Raw genomic sequence first — 22,646 nt, 5'->3', positions numbered from 1 at the left:
GTGGTGGGTGATGCAAACTGCATTGTTCATTTATGCATTAATAATTCAGTGCCTAGGGCTAAAATTAGAGAGAGGGAAATATGAATACTGGCAGTGATTTTCCCCTCTGTCAAATATTAAAAATGAGTGAATGTGGTTAGGATAGGTATAAATAGTCATTAAAGGGAAATACTAGATTCACATAATACCATTTTTTTTTACTTGCCTTTAAGAAAGATCAGAGAAGAAGAGATTTTGAGTCAATTATGAGGAAAGAAGAGGTGACAAATGAAACACCTCAGAAAGAGAAGAAACACAGGAAATACAGAGGCTAGTTCTCTCAGCTATATCTCTAACCCACTGCAGTCACCACGTGAAAAGAATTTTGAGCAGAAGAAGTAAAAATGCTTTTATTGTACAAATCCTTTGTCTGAAGATAATAGAAGCCTACCTGTGGGAATTCCAATACCTTCCAAATATTTTTTTGAAGAATCCAGAAGTTTCCAGGATTAAAAAGATGTGCAGGGTAAGGCTTGATTTGTCCAGTCACTTTTTGCACCAAGTTCCTGCTCTGGAATGAATCACGGGCCTCTACTTTCTCTCTCTCTCTTTCTTTTTATTTTTTCTTAATTGCAGTATAATTGACATACCCTGTTGTGTTAGTTTCAGGTGTACAGCAAAGCGACTCAGTTATACATCTATATATGTTTTCTTTCAGATTATATTCCATATTCTTTTTCAGTCCCCACCTCTGCTGTCCCTTCCCTACAGGACCTTTCCTCATGTATGGACACACCTTCCTTCTTGATTCATCAAACATCACTAAGCCAATGCGATTGTGTGTAATAGACTTGGTGATATTTGGGGTGTAATGGAGAGCTCTGCTGGATAGTACAGATGCACATGTAACGTGAAGCCATGTTTTCAGCCTTCTTGCCATAGAAAAGTTTTCAGAAATACCTTGGTCCTGCCAGTGGTTGGGACGGCTTTTACCATTGCTCTAGAAAGGTCTCATTTCCTCTCCTGCTCTCCATCTCAGGATCTCCATTCTCTTCTGAGGCATCAAAGAGAATATCGTGGAAGTTTTCTGGGTGGGATTTCCCTTAATCATTAGGCTTCTGTTACTTTTGCATAATCAGAAGAGTCCAGAGAGGCTGAGTGACCAGCATCCCCTCAATACTTTCTTTTCTAAATGGCATTTTCCTCTTGCTTAATGTATGTATATATAACCCCTTATACTTGTCTTCATAATGATGTCATTTTTTTGTCATCCGAAGTGGCCTGAGTCATATTTTGTGGCTACCCAAGCATACAAATATTCCCTTTGCCTTTCCAAATTGGACCGTAGAGCAGTGTCACCTGAGGAGCATTTTCTTTTCTTTTCTTTCTTTTTGTCATAAAATATGGATATTTTATTCCAGCTCTGGGAAATGAAAAACAAAGAGGAGGAGGGAACACATCCTTCCACACACTATTCTAATTTAGCTGACATTAATTCAGAAAAGCTAAAGCAAATATATATGTGCAAATGTATACATATTTATAGATACACATACATATTTTTTCAGATTTTAGTCTCATCTGTGTTCATATATTTATTTATTTATTTTTATAAATACCCTTAAAAGTCACCAAATGCATCCTAATACTTCTACCTCTGTGTCTTCATCTACCATTTAATATTGTTTGGATTGTATTCAATTTGTGTTTTAATCACTTATGTGATTTGTCTAACTGTACATTCAAAGATATAAGGGGAAATTTTGGTTTAAATTATACTCTATGCATCACAGTTACCCATTACATGATTTTTTTCATCATTATTTGCAACTTCACACATCTTGTAGTTCTCTGCGCAGGCTATTTCAGCTTCTAGTGCCGTACATACCTACATCTCCGGATGGAACGGCCCGTGATCCATGAGCTTGGGGTCAGGCATAAACTGTGTAGCACCTGAGGTGGATTCTGGTTTGGTCTTTGTTTCAGAGCTGAGTTCTGTTGGCAAGGCACAAAGGTTGTGAGTTGTTTTTGCAGGTATTTCTATTTCATCAGAGCTTCCTAGCTTAGCTTTTTCTTTTGGTTCAGGAAATGACTCCTTTTTGTTGTTTTTTGTCCACAATGATTGAACTGCTTCATAAATTTGCTGGCTTATAGCACATGCCTTTTTCCCAGTTACCTTTGCAATCATTACTGATTGAACAGGGTAGAGAACAGTTGCTCCTAAAGTGGCCAGTCCCAGTGGATAAGCAATTCTCTTAAACCTAGAACCTTTTCTCGCTGAAATGAAGGCTGCCAATCCTGAAACTGTAATCACTCCAATTTTCGGAAGAAAGTCTCGAGGTGGATTCTTCAGATAGACATATGCATCTTTTCCAAATTGTGCTGTATCCATTATCCCATTTTTCACAAAGACATAAACATCCTTGCACCAGCCAATATAATGACCAGTTGTAGTGCGAATGGATGCAAAGCCCATTTGTAAGTCACCGGGCTGTTCTTCAACATATTTAGACTGGAGAGGTGGCGCAGTATATATGGGGAGCTGCTTTGGTTTCACTAGCTGCTCCTTGGACTCCTCTTCTTTGGCCACACGCACTCTTACAGATGCACATATCAGACCTGCTGGCATGGTTGTCTCCTTTCCCATCCTGACAGCCTCCATAGCTTTGGCCCTCTCTGGCCAGGTATTCGCACGGAGAGTGTCTTGAGGAGCATTTTAAAAATGCATTATCTTGGGTACCATTTTAAGCCTAATAAGAAGGATTTGGGGAGGGGGGGTTGATTGAGTTCAGAGCCCATGAGTCTGAAATTTTCAAACTCTTCACACATTATGCTTGGGTAGCTGGTCTCAGGACCGGCCATTCAGAGCTGCTCCCAGAAAGCACGATGGTCCGCTGTGGTCAGTCCAGTTTCCTCTGTTCTTTCACTCTTTCCCTTCCCCCATATGTATCCTGCCTCCTCTCTCCCTTCTGCTTTTTTTCTCTCTTTCCCTTTTCATCCATCAGATATGAAGTTCCCAATATGTGCCTGGTACGTGGCCTCATACCCTCACTGCTCTGCCCTGTTGTGTTAGAGTCACCCCACTTTTCAGTCTTCCTTTGCCTCTACCCAGTCCCAAACACCCCAAGTTCTGAGAAAGCAGCCTCACCTTCAGAAGCATCTGTCACATAAGTCATCATCCCCCATCTCATACCCAGATATTCCAGGAGCATTTGAGCCATCTTTCCATAGTGGCTATGATATTGCTTTGGAAATAATAAGACGTGAGTCCTGTGTCTCATTTGATGGTGACCATTATCATTTGCACTGGATCTGCTCTTCAGTTCTATCTTCTTTAAAATCATTTATAGCTGAAAATGTCTTACTGGCCCAATGAGGCTGACGGCACCATTTATAATAATTTCTAGATAAGAGACAATGAGGAAGTTCCATCTCATAGGAAACCAGCTTAGCACCTCCCTGGACAGTCCCAGGCCCAGGAGGAGGACACTCTGCTCAATTTCTCTCTCACTTCCTTTTTTTTAATTTTAATGCAATGAAAGCCAGACCATTTAGGAATTATTCTAATCCCAGTTTCAAGTCCCATCCTTTTCTCCAGTCATGCACGTATTTAGATTTTTATTCCTTCATTAACACGGGGAAAATGCAGACCATTATGACAGTTAGCAGACATAATTTTAGACAAATACAACTTATTATCAAATCAGCCTGCAATAAGTATTTGATGAACAGGGCTCTTCAATGTAACTTCCAACACTAATTTAATGAGAAGTAGCAAATGAATTTTTTTTATTCTGATATCTCCCATGAGACAAATGATACTTTGCAGGCCTATTTTTAACAAATGAATTATTGACTTAAACTGGCACAATTAATCACAATATAATGGGATCAGGGGATATTAGGGGCTCATTTGTCACAGCTGATGATGAGTACTGACTCTTCTGAGAAATGAAACTCTTTCATCACTCCTAGATTAACAGTTACATGCTTTCAAATTTCAATCATAAGGAACTGGCAGCATAGAATGAAAAGGAGCCAGACCGGAGGAGAAAATGGAAAAGGAGAATACAGAGTTTGTTGTTTGCAGTCAGAAATGCTACTTCTGCCAGGACTCTTCAGTGAAGATAGGAAAATGATTCATTGGAAAGGCGGTGCTAGTGATGGGCAGAGAATCAGGATGGCAATTAACATTCTTGTGATCTGGGCTTAACTCTCCTATTAAAAATCTGTGTGACTCCTGACAAACTGCTTGACTTCTCTGAACTTCCTCTTCTTCATCTGCAAGATAAATACAGTACAGTCTCTCCAAGGAACGTTCTCATGAAGATCAAACAAAATAACCTGTGTCCTCATGTTTTGGACAGTTAGAAAGCAGAGTTCCTTTCATGTGATGCTTATCATCCCTTTAGGAATTGTTTGTTTTCCATCTCCAGGACTCGTACCTACTAGATATTTTTGACTAATTGAAAAAAATATGCAGTAAAATGTGAAAGCCATATAAGGAACTCAGAAGGAGTAGGTTAGTCTGCTAACTCAACGGGCATGACAACTAGTCTCTCTGCTGTTATCAAAAGATGAGTCAGACGTGACTGTTGTTTTCTAGGAGTTCAAAAACATATTAGGCAGACAGACAAGGAGTCACATCATTTGGACATATGAAAAAGTAAAAAGGCAAGACAATGAAGGATTTTTTTATATATATAAAGGCATACACATAGTTAGAAAAAAAATAGTACAGAAAGGTTAAGCAACTGGTCCCTTCCCTATATGGTGACTGTACTTCCCAGTTTGTCCAATTCATTCCAGGTTTATGCTCATTTCCCCAGCATAATTGTTAATGGCATCTACTTTTACTCTCAAAATTGTCTTGATTTGACGATTTCAGTCAAACTAATCTTAACCATTTCTTTCTTCTATTTTGTTACTGCCAATATCTAAATAATATGATTATATCTTTATCTTCTTTATTTATCATTGTTATATAGAGTCCACTGACTTCCTACCTTTCTAGAGATTGGTGTAGCTCACACCCTTCCTGATTTCCCACCCTTTCTCCCAATATAGTTAAGTAAGAATCCTAAGTTTCTTCTTCTGTCCAGTCTGCAACTTTAAATATCCAAAAGATATTCTGTAAAGAATAGTTCTCTGGGGCTTCCCTGGTGGTGCAGTGGTTGAGAGTCCGCCTGCTGATGCAGGGGACACGGGTTCGTGCCCCGGTCCGGGAAGATCCCACATGCCACGGAGCGGCTGGGCCCGTGAGCCATGGCCGCTGAGCCTGCATGTCCGGAGCCTGTGCTCCGCAACGGGAGAGGCCACAACCGTGAGAGGCCCATGTACTGCAAAAAAAAAAAAAAAAAAAGGAATAGTTTTCTGGGCTTCTCATTTTTGCAATGGTATTAATATCCCATCACTCCCTTCATTTCTACATCCTCTTCTACCTCTTAACTGGCATTTGGTATGCTTTTATTTTTATATCATCAAGGTTGATTTTTCAACCTGCTATTTACTTCTTCTTATCTGTGAATTTGCTACTCTTTTCCCTTGATTACCTTTCCCCAGTACGTCTTTCTGGGAAACTCCTTCTCACTTTTCCAAGATGCAGCTGAAATACCCATTGCTCGGTGATGTTTTCATTCAGCATTTCAGTCAAGCCAATTATTTCAGCTTTGTGCTTCCACAGATTGTAATAGATTTCACTCCACTACAATCACTGCTTTACATTGCAATGCCTCCTACTGAGTCTGAGCTCTCTGGAGAACATTTCAGTGTTCCCCAAGACAAGTGGTGTTCTTGGAAGACAGTGACCATTAGATAAAACATTTTTGTTTTTTTAAAAAAACCATGTTTGTCTATATCAGTAAATCTCAGTTCTGATTCAAAATGGTGTTTGGCTTAAGCTCCTTTTGTAGCCTCTTACTTAAATACTTCTTCCTGAAATACCAATTAACGTATACAATAAGATTTTTAAAAACCTCATGCCACCACCAAAATTTGACACTGACAGATAACCAGTGGCAAATACTTAATAAGGGCAGGGCTGATACTGTATAGATGCTTCAGAAATAAAGATTTGAGTCCAGACAAGGAAGTAGGACTAGCTGAGGGAAAGAGAATATGGAATGAATAGAGGAAGAAAGAGTTTATAAACACTAGCTATGATAACAACCAGTTACATAAAAGAGCATCGTTTCCTCCTTACTTGGATATATATATATATATATATATATAATCTCCAAGTGAAATGACATGGAACATTTGTGTCCTCTTCTGGGGAGAGGGATTTCCTTAGGTTGTAGGAGGGATATGTTTGCATCTTGGGTGGAGTATTATTTTTCTATTACCTTTATTTAAAATTTAATATGGTTAAAAGATGTATACAGGGAGTCCGCATTGACAAGGGTTGGACTGTACTGGATTGTTTTATTGTCAACTTTGTTAACGTTTCCTAGAATCCCCTTCCCAGTTAGAGACAGCCACAAGAGGTACTAGTATGAGACTGGGGAAGTACAAGGTTATGGCGACTTGGCTGTGGTGACAGACTTAGAGGAGCCAGAGGGTTCCAGCTTGTCTTTGGATCCTTCAACTCCATGTCCAGCTTTTCTCTTCAGCTGGTGTATCGTCAGACTCCAGCTTTTCTCTTCAGCTCGTCCATGGTCAGACTCCAGCTTTTCTCTTCAGCTGGTGCATCGTCAGACACTTCGCTGGAACTTAACGGATATCTTCCAAGATTTCTCTCCTCCGACGGCCTCACTTCAGTGGCTGGAAGTACTTCGCTTCTCAAAGTAGCCTATTACCGACTCCTCTGATCCTCGACATCCCCTTTCAGACATACACTCCCCGCTCCTCCCATAACTGTGTCATATCCAAGTGCATCATCCCACAACTCATAGTTTTTCTGCTTATGTGACTGAACGTCGATTGACACAGTTATCATTGGAAGAGACAAAGAAAAGAGTTTTAGGAAGAAAGGGAGAAATTCACAGAGTTACTGCAGAAGACTGTAACACATATCTGTACTTTTTTTTTGACCAAATAGAAAAAAAAACCAAGTTATGTAAATCCTGAATAATATAATTAATAAGGTAGTACGTGTAAATGTGTATATATTGATCTTTGTATCCTGCAGAGAATACTCTTTGCTTTCATCATTAATAAAACATTTATGAAATATTGATCTACATTATGTCTCAAAGAAAAACTTAAAAAATAATTATAAAAAGCAGACATTTGGATCAATGGATAAGCCTGAGTACTTGTAACAGATGTCACTGATGATGGTATGGTGCTGGATTAGAAAAGATGTGAAAGGTAGCAATCAGTACAATTCAATACATATTTGTTTAATATTGTGGCCTTGTGAAGGTAAATGGACTTGACCCTCACTTCCAGGTACTTATAGTCTCACAGGGGGGTGGGTAGGGCATTTGAGGCAGGTTTGGTGTTGAAATTGAGCATTGTGTGTCTTGGGGCTCATGTTGGAAGGTGAGGATGTTTTGTGTCAGGGAGTGATTGAAATAAGATTGTTTCTACATGAAGAAATCAGATAGTGAGAAACCTAAGAGCATTTTAATTTTATCCAATTGAAAGTGGGAGTTGCTGGTAGTTTGAGATATTTTAGGAGGATTCACTTCATGGGCATGTAGGACAGATTGTGGTCAGGGACCAGGACTGGGGACACATTGCAATGTGGGATTCCACTAGAGAGAAGGGCTTTGTCACTTGAAAAGAAAAACTGACCTGCAAGTAGTGTTTTAAAAACTTGGGGGCTGTGTTGAGATGGGGAGGAAAAAGAAGAAGGAGTCAAAAGTGACTCTACCAATTTAAAACCTGGATGACTGCTAGACTGGGGTCAACACTGACTGGAATAGGTTATTAGTGTTTTCCATTTTCTAAAATGCATTTTCAAACTTTCAAGAAAGATAATCACTTACATACATCTAACCTCTTGGCTCTAGAATCCTGTAGAAATTACCAAGAGATAATAATGCGGCTTATTCTGCGTTGGAAACTAGGAAAGGATGCAAGACAAGCTCCAGAAACTTGGAGGAAATTTTACTGGCTCAAGTGAGGGTAAAACTCTACTGTGTCTAGCCAAGAAGACATGCATTTTTCTGCATATTAAAGAACAGTTTGCCTGGGAAGTAAGCTGAAGAGACCCAATCAAATCCCTTCAATTCCCCACCCACCAAAGGTTCTGGGCAAGTGGAAGTTTGAGAATAGACAGGCTGTGGGGTGGCCAGGAAGGACATCTGCACCCTATCAGCTGTTCTTGGTACCAGTTGTGTTCCAGAGGCTGCACCAAGCAGGTGGCCAATGGCGATTCTTAATCCTGGCACAGGCAACAGAGAATGGAGAATGGTCTCTACAATTTCTGACTGTCTCACCACTCCTAAGACAAATTCACCTGCAAAAAGACCAAGTCACCTCCAAGCCGGTACCTCCATATTTCTCTAATGCTGGTGAATTCCAGTGCTAGTGAATTCCCTCTTTTCTGGGGGGACTAAAAGTATTCAAAAGATTGTTTTTGGTACAACATTGATGACAGAAACCATGTCAGCTCATAATACCTTAATATCTTCAACTCTTAACTAACACAACTCTTTTTTTTTTTTGCAACGATTTTTAAGAAATGAAGTATAGTTGATTTACAATACTATATTAGTTTTAGGTGTTCAACATAGTGATTCAGTATTTTTACAGATTATACTCCATATAAAGTTATTATAAAATATTAGCTGCACTCCCTGTACTGCGCATTACATCCTTGTATCTTATTTGTTTTGTATATAGTACTTTGTACCTCTTAATCCCCTTTCCCAACTTTGCCACTCTCCCACCCCTCTCCCTACTGGTAACAGCTAGTTTGTTCTCATATATAACTCTTTTTAAAATGCACAAATGGAGAAAAACCACTAGCACAAACATATTCTACAGTTTAAAACGATACCATTCTGCAGCATACGAGCAAGATTCTTCCTATAAAACTCAAACTGCTGCAATAAATGGAGAAATCACTGAACATTTCTAATGTATGTTCTCTATAACACTCAAGTAGATATTACATTTTTGAAATTTGAGCAATGTCATAGAAGTAACAATACGAAATCAGGAAAGACTGGATGAAATTAAAAAAAATGCAACTGTAGAATTTAAAACCTCCATGTGGCAGTGAACAGCTCAGTGGATACTGCCAACAAGCTGAACGTGAAAATAAAGGCATATTCTAGACATTCTGCCAGAATTCAAAGGAGCAAATAATAAATGAAAGAGGTTCGGGAACTGTGAAATGATCTGGGAAATCCAAAATATTCGTAGCAGGCCATGCCTTAGAAAGTAAAGCAAGCAGCAAAACCATAGAAGAAAAATTTCTTGAGACAGTTCACAGAGCACTACCAGCAGTGAATAAAAATAATACCTTAGACACGCTTGATGGAATCTGGGATTTAAGAAGAATTTTCCCTTATTCAGACCTAGATCTATCTTCCTGCCAGGACCTAGACAATCATGTTCCTGTTTAAAAATGCCAACATTCACTAGATGTCTGTAATGGACAATTGATCGTACTATTAGAAAGAAAACAATACATGTCATCAAAAATGAAAAAAAAAAGAATTTAAAAAATTACCAACATTTAAAATGTGTAAATGGAACTCATTTGCTTGGGTTTTGAAATGAGTTGATAAGGTTAATGCAATTCTAATACAAAATTCTAAGAGGATGTATAATTAATCAAATGAAAGTTAATACTTTAAATCAGTGAATGGAGATGATTATTAAATAAATGGTGTTGGAATAATTGGCTAACTGTTGGAGAAAACATCTAGATACCTGCTTCATATCATTTGCCAAAGAAATTTCTAGATGGATTAAAAAGATAAACATAAAGAAAATGAAATCATGAACGGCTTAGAAGAAAATGTAGGTGGGCATCTATCTGATATCACATAAAAGCAAAATATAGAGGAACATTATATTTTAAAACAGAAAAGAATGAAAACTCATATTAACCAGAAGAGCTATAAACAAAGTTAAAAGTTTTATGATAAATTAGAGAAGTATTTGCACTACCTATATAGACAAAGGTATAAATGTATAAATACAAGTGTATAAATATGAAGCTATGAATATATTTGAAAAATCCAGAAGAAAATATTAAATTCCATAGTAGAAAATGGGCAAGAAGCATAATAAATAAGCATTTTCAACACAGGAAGAATATGGTGGTTACTCACCAGTGAAACTGGAAGAATATAACCCAAAGTGTTAGGAGCAGGTGTATCTGAGTTTGAAGATTATAGGTGATTTTTATTTTTGGTTATGTTTTGTTTTGTTTTTGCTGTGAACATGTTTTACTTTCTTATTAATTCTATTATCCTTGTTATACTGAGCTCTTAATCACTTAATTCTTATTCATTTGGCCAAAGTGGGATGATCAGAGTTGGTCAGTCTCAAGAAAGGAGAGGCAGAGGGTGATTTCAATTTTGCATGGTAAAGTGATAATGGGACATCCAGGTACCACTTGAACATGGACTCTAGGATCTTGGTGATAGGGTGGGGCTAAAGATACAGAAACTACCATCTCTGGAGCCTACATGGTGAAGCCCTAGAGGAGCCAGTGCTTTCTGGCACTGCGGAATATGATTCTAGTATTTCTTCTGTGGAACCCCAGTATTATGAACCCAGATTCTTTCTACTTTCCTCTCTTGGTGTATGTTGGTGTGTACTGGCTGCCTGACCTGCAGTAACTCATTTCTCCAATAAAATATTAATGAATGAAGATCTATATTTCATACTGAATGAAATAGTTAAAATGATCATTATGGTTATATTCCCATTTAGTTATTTTTCTTGTTTTGTGGAATGGCCATTGAGTGCAATCTTTCAGGGCTGCCTGTCCCTAAACAAGGGACACGGAAGCCCTGCACTCACAGCATCAGGCGTTATCTCAGTTCTTGCTGCTCAAAGACACATATAACTGAATTTGTTTCAGACCCTGTGTTGCAGAAGAGAATGTGACCTGAGATATGATGGTTCCTGGGGCTAGTGTACCATAGAAACACAGACTACCAGCTCTGAGAGCGATCTACATTCGGCCTCCAGGAGTGTCATTTTTCCTTCTTTCTTGAGCAAAACTTGTACTGAACTACAGAGTGCCATTTTGCAATAACTACAGAGCCGAACACGTGGCTCTGAGGGAAAAGCCATGAGAGTATAGAAGCTAGCAGGTCGTGGAGTGCCTGGCCTCTGCTTCCTGGGCAGAGGCCTGAGGAAAGCAACACAGGTCTATAAAGGCAATTTTTACAGCAACTGAGAACCCAGCAGGACGTGGAGATGGCAGAAGAAATCATAAATATAGTAGCACAAACGAAGCTAAGAGGGTTGGGGCTGGTGCACAAGGGGCCACATGGCTATAGACCGATAGCCAGACCGATAGCCAAGGACCAGGAGGGAGATGTGCATTTCAGTTGATGCCCCTCTAGGCAGAAGACATGAAGGTCCAGATGTTTGTCCCAAAGGCCTTAGCCTTAATAGACTTGAACTTGGGTACAACCCCAGGGAGGTAGGGGAAGAAGAGTTGAAATGACTCATTTGGTGATGAGTTTATAGCTCTCAGGCTGACTGGGGGTGCAAATTGGTATTAAACTGATGTCGTAGACTCCTTCCAGCTAAATCAGTCTGCCCATCAGCTGGGTCTCCTTACACTGGAATGAGGGCAGAGCTGGAGGGGAGAAGACGGTGGCAGCAGGCTTTTGAGAAATGGAAATGCAGCCTTTTGCACTTTGTTGTGGGTCGCGGTCAGGATGGAGGGAGCTCCAGGCCTGGCTCTTTGCATTCTTGAGCAGAGCTTGAACCTTAACTGGAATTAAGGCTGTACCTAAATACCTCAAGGGGATCTGGTAGCCAAAACTGCTTTTATTTATGGGCATGTCAGAAAGTTAGGATTGAGGGGAGAGGCCTTGGTTTACAGAGGAGAGGAAATCCAGGGGCCCAAGCATGGAGCTGGCCCTGTTTTCATTCACTGGTTCCAGTTAACAGCTTCTCACAACATATGCAGTTTACATTATGGTATCCGGCACATGTAGGCTTTGGCTGCGATTACCCTCCTGAGTTTAGAATTTATGACGGTGCAAATAGACACTGAAGCAAAGAGCAGGCGAGTGGGCACGCCAGAAGAATGACGTTGGCGGGGTCGGGGTAGCCTTTCTTCTGTTTCTTCTGGGTCATGTTTGCTCTGTCCTCAACAACAGAAGAACAAAGGGATCTGCTTTTCCCCGAAGGGAGGCTGGGCAGGAAATGAATACTCTGAGACTCTGCTCCAAAATTAGGGAGATGTAGTTTCTCACCCTTTCTCTTTAGGTTCCCTGGAGCAGCAGGATGCTTAAGAAAGGAAGGGAGGCTACTGAGCCTTTTTTTTTTTTTTTCCTCTGAGAAAATGAGGTCGTTTAAGCAAGAAAATAAGCAGACTTGTCATTTAATAGCAGGACCCAGAAACCTTATAAATACTTCCTCGTAGGGCAACACAGAAATTTACAGCCAAACTTAAAACAGGGTCCTTTGAAGTAAAGGGCGTTAAATTTGAGTAATGGCTCTGAGCAGGCTAGCTGGTGTCACTGACGAATAATGCTAGGAAAGTACATTTGGAGAGTTGATCCAGTCCCTGTGTGATTACATTTGGTTAAGCTGAGAGTCATGTTTTTTTAAATTTTACCACAAGTATTTATTTGTATTATTCATACATATTATTCATACGTTGTTAAATAGAGATCTTGACTTTCAAAAGGTGTATGTGTGGAGATCATTGGGCTTCTGGTTTTAGTTGCAAGAATTTCTGGTTTGCTATAGGCATTGCTACTAGAATGGCAATACCAGGAGTTTTATGTAAAGGTACCCGATTTTGTGAAGCAATGAGAAGAAAAAAAGACAAATATGAATTTTATAAGAAAATTAACCATTTTTACGTACAAAAATTAAAATATTAGCAGAATTTCATAGATACAAAAATACCTAGAACTCACATCTGCCTCTTATTTGTGGTATATCGTGTACCAGTCAATCCCATGATAAAAACAAAAAGCTGAAGTTTATAACAACGTTGTGTTACACTGGACTCCTGTAATATAAATTGTCTTGAAATGAGTAGGCAGAAAAAATGGTTCACATAAAAGCTCTGTCTAAATATTTTCTTTAAAAGGAATTTATATGTCAGGGGTACGCGTGTGTGTAATAAAAGGAAGGGAATGTAGCCATTTTAAAAGTCTATCTAGGAATCATTATGCTTAGTGCTTTACAAATACTTATATCTGGAAGTAAATGTTGAGTGAGGAAATCTCGTATAAGGAAAGAGAAAAACATGGGATAGGGTGATTGAAGTGGTTACCTGAATACCATATGCAAATTATAATTACATTGTTTAATGTGCTCTTCCAGTGTCCTTACTTCTTATACTATCAGTGCATCTTTGTGCTGGAGAGTTTGCGGCAGCATCTAACACAATTCTGGTCCTTTTTGTATTTGCACCATCAGAGGAAAGAGAAGAGGCAGTGAAAGAGAGCTAACATTTAGTTAATCACCTGCCATTGGCCAGATACTGTCAATACACTTTATCGTTTTTGTTTCCATTTTATAGATAAGGGCATTGAGGCACAGTGAGGTTAAGTGATTTCACCAAGACCGCACCTCTAGAGAGAGGTTGAGCCTGATGTAAAACCAGGTCTATCTTCCTTCCTCTGTTCTCATCCCACTCGACTCCCTCTGGCCTTAATACTCACCTGTCTGTCTACACTGCTTTTGGTGGAGTCACCAAAAATCTTAGTTGCCCCATTGGACTAGCATTTTTGAACATTTTCCTTCTTTTGTCGGTAGTATTTCATGTTGCTGACCATTCACTCCTTTCCTGAAACTCTTTCCTTCCTGAAGTTTGGTGGCTGTATTCTTCCAAAGTGTCGACCTCTTTGGCTTCGTTTTATCTGATATAATTATAACAAATGGTAATATTCATAGCAATATTTATTAATATGTTCTAAATACTGTACCTTGTCTCTCATTTAAATTTCAGAGCTACTCTATGAAGTAATTATTTTATTTTTTTAATATATTTTTTATGTTTATTTTTTTGTAAAGCACGGGCTTTCTCTAGTTGCGGCAAGCAGGGGCTACTCTTGGTTGTGGTGCATGGGCTTCTCATTGTGGTGGCTTCTCTTGTTGTGGTGCATGGGCTTCAGTAGTTGTGGCGTGTGGGCTCAGTAGTTGTGGCTCGCGGGCTCTAGAGTGCAGGCTCAGTAGTTGTGGCACACGGGCTTAGTTGCTCCACGGCATGTGGGATCTTCCCGGACCAGGGCTCGAACCCATGTCCCCTGCATCAGCGGGTGGATTCTTAACCACTGCACCACCAGGGAAGTCCATCTATGAAGTAATTATTATTAGCATCAGTTAGCAGAGGAGAAAGCTGAGGCTCTGAAAAGTTTCATAAATGGAATAAAGTGATGCAGCCGCTAAACCGTGGAGCCAGGATAACAGCTGAGGTCGTCAGGCTCTAATCACAAGTTGGCTGGGATCCCTGTGCCTGTTGACACACTGTACACTCCTCTCTTCTCACTCTACACACTTGAGTAATTTCACTCAAGGCCATGCCTTCCTCTACCTCCTAACCGTCAATGACTCTGTATCTCTCTTGAGCTCTAGACCCTGAGTCCAGCTGCCAAGATGGACCTTGTCACCTGGACACCCCCCAGGGCCTTCACACTCAACAGGTTCCAGACGGCTCCCTCTGTCTTCTCGCTGTCACAGCTGAGGCTGTCACCTTTCAGGCAATTATTTAAGCTGGAACCTGGGAGGCGTCCTTAACGTCCTCCCTCTCTTGACTTTTTCACATCCAAGGCAGGGTATTTAGAAGAATCCTTCTGAATCTCTCTCACGCTTCTCTACTCTCTGCTCTCGTGGCTTGGACTTGAATACGGACTCCCAGATTCTCCCATTGAGCCCGTTCAGGACTCTCCGTACCTGCATTCCCGCCTTTTAGCTTGAGGACCTCTCTCTAATCTGCGCGTTGTGACCTTTTCAATATCAAGTGTAGCATCATATTGAATTCTTCAGGGGTAACACGGTAGCTTCCTTCCTTCCTTCCTCCTTCCCTCCCTCTCTCCCTTCCTTCCTTCCTTCCTTCTTTTCTTTTACAGCAGTAGACTCCTATTTGCATTTAAAACTTATGAGAAACCCTGAAAAATACAACCGATAGAAGCAGGGAAGGAGGCACTGAAGCTCACCTGTGAGGCCCCCTCCCGCTTCCCTGTTTGGCCCCCTCCCGCTTCCCTTAGTGTCTTCCTCCACACACTCATGGGTGTGTACTGACTGAGTGCCAGCTCTGCATGAACCCTGTCCTCGGCACTGGGACTAAACCAGTGAGCAAAGATAGGACTGTGCCCCTGCCTTCATAGGGCTTACATACTAGCTATGGTAGACATATAAGGAGTTGGGTGAGAAAACAAAAAATAAGTGAATGTATACAACATCAGACGGTGATAAGAAAAATTATTCACAGTAAGAGACTAGGAAAAGCTGGAATGGGGATTGGTTTGTCACTTAAGATAAGGTGGCCAAGAACAGCTTCTCCAATAGCTTGATCTTTGGTCGCAGACCTGAAGGATGTGACACAGAGGGTCGTGGACGTGTTGCTCGAAAGCCCTCCAGGCCTAGGGGATGGAGCGCCAACACCCTGAGGTCTCAAAGCCAGGAGGCCAGTGTGGCTGAGTGGATGAGGGGGTGGGGTAGGGCGTGAGGTCAGAGAGGTGCAGGGACAGCGGGGCAGCCACACCGTGCGTGGAAAGTCCTTGTGCGGACTCGGATACCCCCGTCCTCTGAGTGAAGCAGGGAGCCAGTGTAGAGTTTTGAGAAGATCAACACAATGTGATTTAGGTTCTAAAAATAAAACGGCTGTGTTGGTTGTAGGCAATGGGGAAGCAAAGGTGGAAGCAGAGAGACCATTTAGAAGACAGACCTGAACACCTGCGAGAGATGCTGGTAGCCTGAGCAGGAGAGAAAAGGGTGAGAGGTGGCGTTTCGGTGCAGATCCGGGGCACTGTCGGAAAACTACACGTCTGGGAAAGAAACACATCCACACCTTTACAAAAACCCAGAGAGTCTCCCCTGACCAGGTCCTCATCCATGCCAGCCTCGTGGGCTCCCACCGCCCCTGCACTGCCTGCGCCACAGTGATGCGTGTCACCTCCAGAGCCCCCCGGCCTCTCCCCAGCCTCCTTGTACCTTTGCCTGCCCTGTTTCTTCTTCCTCCATCTTGACCACTTTCCAAACTCAACCTTTAAATCCCAGTTTAAATATCACTCCCTCTTTGAAACCTCCCCTTATTCCCCACATCTACTTGCATGTTTCTTCCTCCATGCAATTTAGCTTGTTCATAATCCCATTCAAGCAATCTCTTGGTGTCTTGTAATTAATGGCTGCTTTCTCCCCTAAGTCCTTAAGCTTCCTGAACGTCTAGATTGAATCTTTTCGTCTGGTCTTCTCAGGACCTATCATGATGCAGGCATGTCATGGGCAGTTTATAAGCACTTATTGAATAATAAAGAAATGTTTTCACTTCAAAACTCATTCCGGAGTGTGAGTCCAACTTTAGTAATAAGACCGTCAGGGCCAAATGTTTCTCTAGATTTTTTTTCCATGGCATGAGTGTAATTTTGGCATGTGATTCCAATGGAACAATTGCAGGTTTGCTTTTATGAGGAATTTGCACGTAAAGTATCCACCAGCAGGATCCCTGAATTGGACAAATGGGAGCTGGAGGAGATGTGGCATTGACATGGAAGATGGGCCACCCGCTGTTTGGGACTCCTTGGCCATTTGGAGAGCTTTTCTGAAGTTAAGTGAACTAATATAAATTGAATGTTTGTGATAAAACCTTTACTTTCTGCATCTTATGAAACGTATTTGGAATACTACACAAAAATGCCATCATCCCACGTGAAGAGGTGCACGATGAGATTCACGATCCATCCATGATTTGCACATCAGACACTTACCCTGAATTGAGAGGTTTCTTTAGAAATGGACATCTTTGCTTCCGGTCTAGGCCTTGGTTTGACACCATGGCTTGAGGTGTTATTTGTATCATCGCATGTTTCTTTCAAAAGTAAAAGCAAAGGGCTTCCCTGGTGGCGCAGTGGTTGAGAGTCCGCCTGCCGATGCAGGGGACACGGCTTCGTGCCCCGGTCGAGGAAAATCCCACATGCCGCGGAGCAGCTGGGCCCGTGAGCCATGGCCGCTGAGCCTGCGCGTCCGGAGCCTGTGCTCCGCAACGGGAGAGGCCAGAGCAGTGAGAGGCCCGCGTACCACAAAAAAAAAAAAAAGTAAAAGCAAAAATATTTGGATCAAAGACTTCTATTTCACAACGGGACTCGCAGAAATATACGTGGAGCCACGCTGCAGTCTGCCAGCTGTCAGTTGTTAGAAAAACTTTGCTGGAAATTAATTTTCAAGTGCATTTTTAATAGTTGTTGATTTAAAACCAGGGAATAATGAAATGAAACAGATTCGAAGTAGGCTCTGCAGATTCCTAAGGATGAGGAATAAAAAGTATTATGCACTATTTCTATCCAGGCAATGTGTTAGACAGTTCACATATTCTGTCTCTTTTAATTCCGCCAACAGCTTTTCAAGGTATCTTATTCTCTCTTTCCAAATAAGAAATTAGAGGCTTTGAGGTCACATAGCTAGTTAGGAAGGAGAGCCAGTTCCAGAACAAAGTGCTGTCAAAGTACTAAGTTCTTTCCACTACATCCTGCTGTCTTTCTGCCTTGCTTATTTCTTATAATGAACACTTTTATTCCTCAGATACATGCACTCTTTAAATAAGCTTTATTGCGGTGTTTATAAATCATCTTTAAATAAGGTGATCTTATGTCTTGGTTTGCCCTGGATGGATACCCCTGGATTATGCCTGTTGCCTTGGTGAAATTATTAATAACACTGCCTTTCACTCTCAGAACTGTCCCAGTCTGGAAGGTAAATTATGTGGTCACCCTCTCTTTGGACTTGTAGATCACACTGCTTATTCGGTTACTTCCTGGTGAATCCTTTGTCCAAGCCCTAAGGGTAGTTTTTTGTTTTTTTTTTTTTAATCTTAATGGCTTAGTCCCTAAGACCATCTAGATCTTCATAAATGCAAGAGAAAGATCCGTACAGAATCATTACACCACAAAGCCAACAAGGCAATGAGAGCTGATTTTAGTTCACTGAACAGATTGAGTGAAATTTTTTCCAGTTGTTCATCTGGAGAACCAGATTTAAATCGTGTTGTGTTAGAAACACTGATATGTTAAAAATGTATATGTATAAAAATGTATATGTAAGAATCTATATACATATATAGAGATATAGATTTATATATATATATAAATTGTGTGTATACACACACGCACACATACACACACACGCGCATCATGAGGGAGAACAGGTCTCTGAAGATTTGGCAGTTGGTAGGCAGAGACCCTGTGACTTTCAAATAAGAAAGAAGTTGATCCTCTAAGCCCTGTATGAAAATAACTTATTCTGTATTTCTTACAATCTAGAATCGTCCCTTGGATGGTAAAGCATGCCCCTGCTCTGGTTTATCCAGGAGTAAAGCTAGAAAACCCAACCGTTCTTTTGCCTTAGTAAGCCTCGTCACAAGGATGAAGATCTGGTGATAAACCTTTAAAATGTGGGCTAAGCGGTTTCCCCGAGCCATTGCACTCTTCGCAGCCACTGGCTTACCTTTGTAGGGGAGCCATTCTTCATCTGTGCCAGTTATCCTTGTGGGACTCCACTTCCTGTTTTGCTCTGGCTAATTGAATTCCCCAGCGAGATGAAAGCATTTTGAGCTGGCTTGAGAACGGAAGAGCCCAAATGCATAACTGTAAATACTGATGACAACAGAATCTCATCCCTCCTCTTGTTATTTATTTTGAGATTTTTGCTGGAGCAATAGTTTTACGTTTGACATTTATATAGGTCATGGTGAGTTAATAGCCATCTGCCATCTGGGGACGCTTGTGTAATGAACATTATAGAACACTATGGAAGAATGCGCTGGCATTTCTGATTTGCACACAAGCTGAGATGGGGCTGATCTTTACGATATACTCTTCCTGTTCACACTAGTCATGTGATCCACGAAGGTGCTCACTCACGCTCACGCAGGCATGCATGGTGCCCCGGGAGCCTGGGCTGGGCTGAGCCCCAGCTAATTTCTCAGTCATTCTCAGGTACACCTTTTGGCAGGTAGATGAGCTCTGACTTTCAAGCTATGGACTTCAAGAAATCTCACATGGTTCTAATGGTACCTGGGCTAGACAATGGGCTTCCACTGAATCCTGCTAAGTTTGTGTTAGATTTTCAAAAGAATCATGATGTAGGAGAGTGGTCTCCAACCTTTTTGGCACCAGGGACCAGCTTTGTGGAAGACAATTTTTCCATGAACGTGTTGGGGGGGCGTTGGTTCAGGCGGTAATGTGAGCGATGGGGAGCGGCGGGGAGCGGCAGATGAAGCTTCTCTCACTTGCCCACTGCTCACTTCCTGCTGTGCGGCCTGGTTCCTAACAGGCCATGGACTGGTACCGGTCTACAGCCCAGGGGGTTGGGGACCCCTAGTATACGAGACAACCTCAAGCGTGTTGCCTGCAGACAGTCTGGAGCCATTAAAAGAACACATAGTGTCCAATTAGAAGACCCGCACTCATTCAAATCAGACCCTCACCTGAGTCCTTTAAGCCTCCATCGCTTCATCTATAAAATGGAAATACAACATCAACCTTATTTATCTTGGAAATTATATGAAACACCTAACACACCACTTGGCAAATAGAATTTCCACTTTCAGTTGTTCATTTTATTTTTTTTTATTCTTCTTTATCTCCCCTACCTTCCTAGCAAGGATAGGGAGCCCTAGGGAGGTAGACATAGGTAAGGAAGGATGGAAGGAGAAAAGCTTCCTTTTAAGCCATGCTGCTTCTTCAGTTCTACCATTAACACCCTGGTCAGTGAGGGCCCGAGAGATTCTGATTGACGTTACAACGGCTGGTTTGTGGGTATTGGTAAGCTCAGTTTAGCTCTTCCCAGAGGTGTGGGTTCAGCAACCGATGGAGCAGAAAAGTGCTTCACTTTATTGCAGATATTGCATTTTTTATAAATTAGAGGTTTGTGTCAACCCTGCCTTGAGCAAGTCTATAGGCATCATTTCTTCCAACAGCATTTGTTCACTTCGTGTCTCTGTGTCACATTTTGGTAATTCTCAGAATATTTCCAACTTTTTCATTATTATTATATTTGCCATGATGGTCTGTGATCAGTGATCTTTGATGTTACTACTACTCACTGAAGGCTCAGGTGATGGTTAGCGTTTTTTAGCAATAAAGTATTTTTCAATTAAAGTATGTACTTTTTTAAGACATAATGATGTTGCACACTTAATAGGCTACAGTATAGCGTGAACATAACTTTTATGTGCACTAGGAGACCAAAAAATTCTTGTGACTGAATTTATTGTATTATTTACTGATTGCAGGGGTCTGGAACCGCACTTGCAATACCTCCGAGATATGTTCCAGCCTTTCTTTGTGGGCGTTGCCTGAGAGACCATGCAAATATTGGATTATTTTGTCCCCTGTGTGAATTATTATTTAATATTATTTTATCAAGTATTTACTGCCCACTTTGTGCCAGGAACCGTGCCAAGCTTCAGACGTTGATCTGTCCTCTTCCTTCGTTCTTTCTTTCATCCAGTAAAGATAAGATGACATAGAAAAATTTACACTCCCTTTTGGGAGTCTAGGTCTCTCTGGGCCCCACACTCCTTATTTGTACACTGTAGACAATGAAATAGATGTTTTCTGGTCCTAACATTAATGATTCTAAGTTTCTCTACCCAGTTCCTCTCATTCTTATTATTTCTTTCTTCTCTGGACTTGCCTCCCTCTTTTCTGGGCTTTTCTACAGACTGTACCTGAATGGCCATATTGCCAGTGTTTCCATGATTAGGTAAAGGAGGCCAGCGACAAATGGTCTTTCATAAATAGGAAAGGTACCTTGCGTCCATTCCAAGAGGTATAAGTTGATAGAATCCCATTCTTGCCTCCTGAACCATTGTCTCTTTGGCTCTGGAAATGCCCCAAGACCTTTGCACATAGGGCTCCACAGCAGTCTCCCAACCACACACCAGCGATGCAAGTTTTTTTTGTTTTTTTTTGTTTTTTTTTTGCTGTACGCGGGCCTCTCACTGTTGCGGCCTCTCCCGTTGTGGAGCACAGGCTCCGGACTCGCGGGCTCAGCGGCCATGGCTCACGGGCCCAGCCGCTCCGCGGCATGTGGGATCTTCCCAGACCAGGACACGAACCCGTGTCCCCTGCATCGGCAGGCGGACTCTCAACCACTGCATCACCAGGGAAGCCCCAGGAATGCGAGTTTTAAACGTCGGCACTTTACGTTTCCATTCATCAATGTTTGCATATCGTTTAAAGAAACTGTAATTCACAGGTCACATCGGGCATTACACCTCTCTCCCTCCGCAGCAGAGTGGGGAGCTGGGCTTCGGGGAGTTCCTGCATAAGCCCAAGCCTTGTAAAGAAAATAATAAAATGAAACCAAAGCCCAAATCAGCAAAAAGCAACAGGGACATTTCATTTCATTTCCTTTATTTGGAGTTTAACGGTAAGTCACTCTTGCTGATTAAGAAACTTCAGAGTGGGAACAAGGGCCTTTAAAGAGAAACACGTTGTGTTTTGGCAGGAAACCTTAATGACTTAGAATATAAACCTTTGTCAAAGGAGCATAAGGCCCTGAAGTTAGAAAGGACCAGGCTGAGTGCAGGAACTCACGTTGACATGAGTTTGCTCTCTGCTCAGACCAGGAAGCGGGGCGCCTGGAATCTCCTTCTCATATAAATGAGCCGGCTCTATAGTGTTTAATGGGGAGCCTATTATTTTTCCTCGACTGAAGCCAACCCTGAACTTGATGAGAGCCCTGTGCAGACGTGCAGGGGGGAAGATGGCAGTCATGTCCAACGATCAGGTGAATTTCTCCTCTGGGTTTGGGAAATGTTACCAGATGCAGGACCTCTGGCCAGCTTGTGGGTACCATGGGGGTAAGCTATAGAGCTGGGAGTACATTATTCTCATTCATGTATCTTTCATTGTTTCAACGTTTATTGAAAACCTTCCACGTTTCAGACCTGACCCCAGGCCTTGGGACACTGTGGTCCAACAGGTGCTCATGGAACAGACAGTCTCTTGAAGCAAAATGTTCCACAGCCAGAGAAGCACAACACAGTGTGGTAGGCACTGTTTTTGAAGTTCTACGGGAAGGCAGTTGAGGGAAGAATTCCTTCTGCCACAGCTGGGGTAGCGGGGGAGGCAATGGAAGTCTCTACAAAGGAGGGGAAGTTTGTGCTGAATCTACAAGCACGCATAGAAGTTTATCGGGTGAAGATGAGGAAGCACCTTTCAAGCAGGAGGAAAAGGCAGACCCTTATGGAAAACAAAGGCCTGTAATTGAACCGGGCTGGAGTTCAGGATGCTACGCAGCGAGGGGTCCAAGATAATACAGTTCCGCCTATAGCTGTGACTTGATTTTCAGCTCATGGTATACAAGCACTTGGACTCCTCATGATTTCTTTGGAG

The 22,646-nt window shown here is 41.6% G+C and overlaps 1 pseudogene; it reads right to left on the bottom strand.

Annotated features, from left to right (window-relative positions):
- Positions 1 to 1,867: 1,867 nt before the first annotated feature.
- LOC101336236 (MICOS complex subunit MIC27 pseudogene) lies at positions 1,868 to 2,641 on the bottom strand (annotated as a pseudogene).
- Positions 2,642 to 22,646: the final 20,005 nt, after the last annotated feature.

This window comes from Tursiops truncatus, chromosome 21 (genome assembly GCF_011762595.2).
Source record: "Tursiops truncatus isolate mTurTru1 chromosome 21, mTurTru1.mat.Y, whole genome shotgun sequence".
Taxonomy (NCBI): Eukaryota; Metazoa; Chordata; class Mammalia; order Artiodactyla; family Delphinidae; genus Tursiops; species Tursiops truncatus.
The sequence above is the reverse complement of the archived record's forward strand: the minus strand, read 5'-3'. Positions and strand labels throughout refer to the sequence as shown.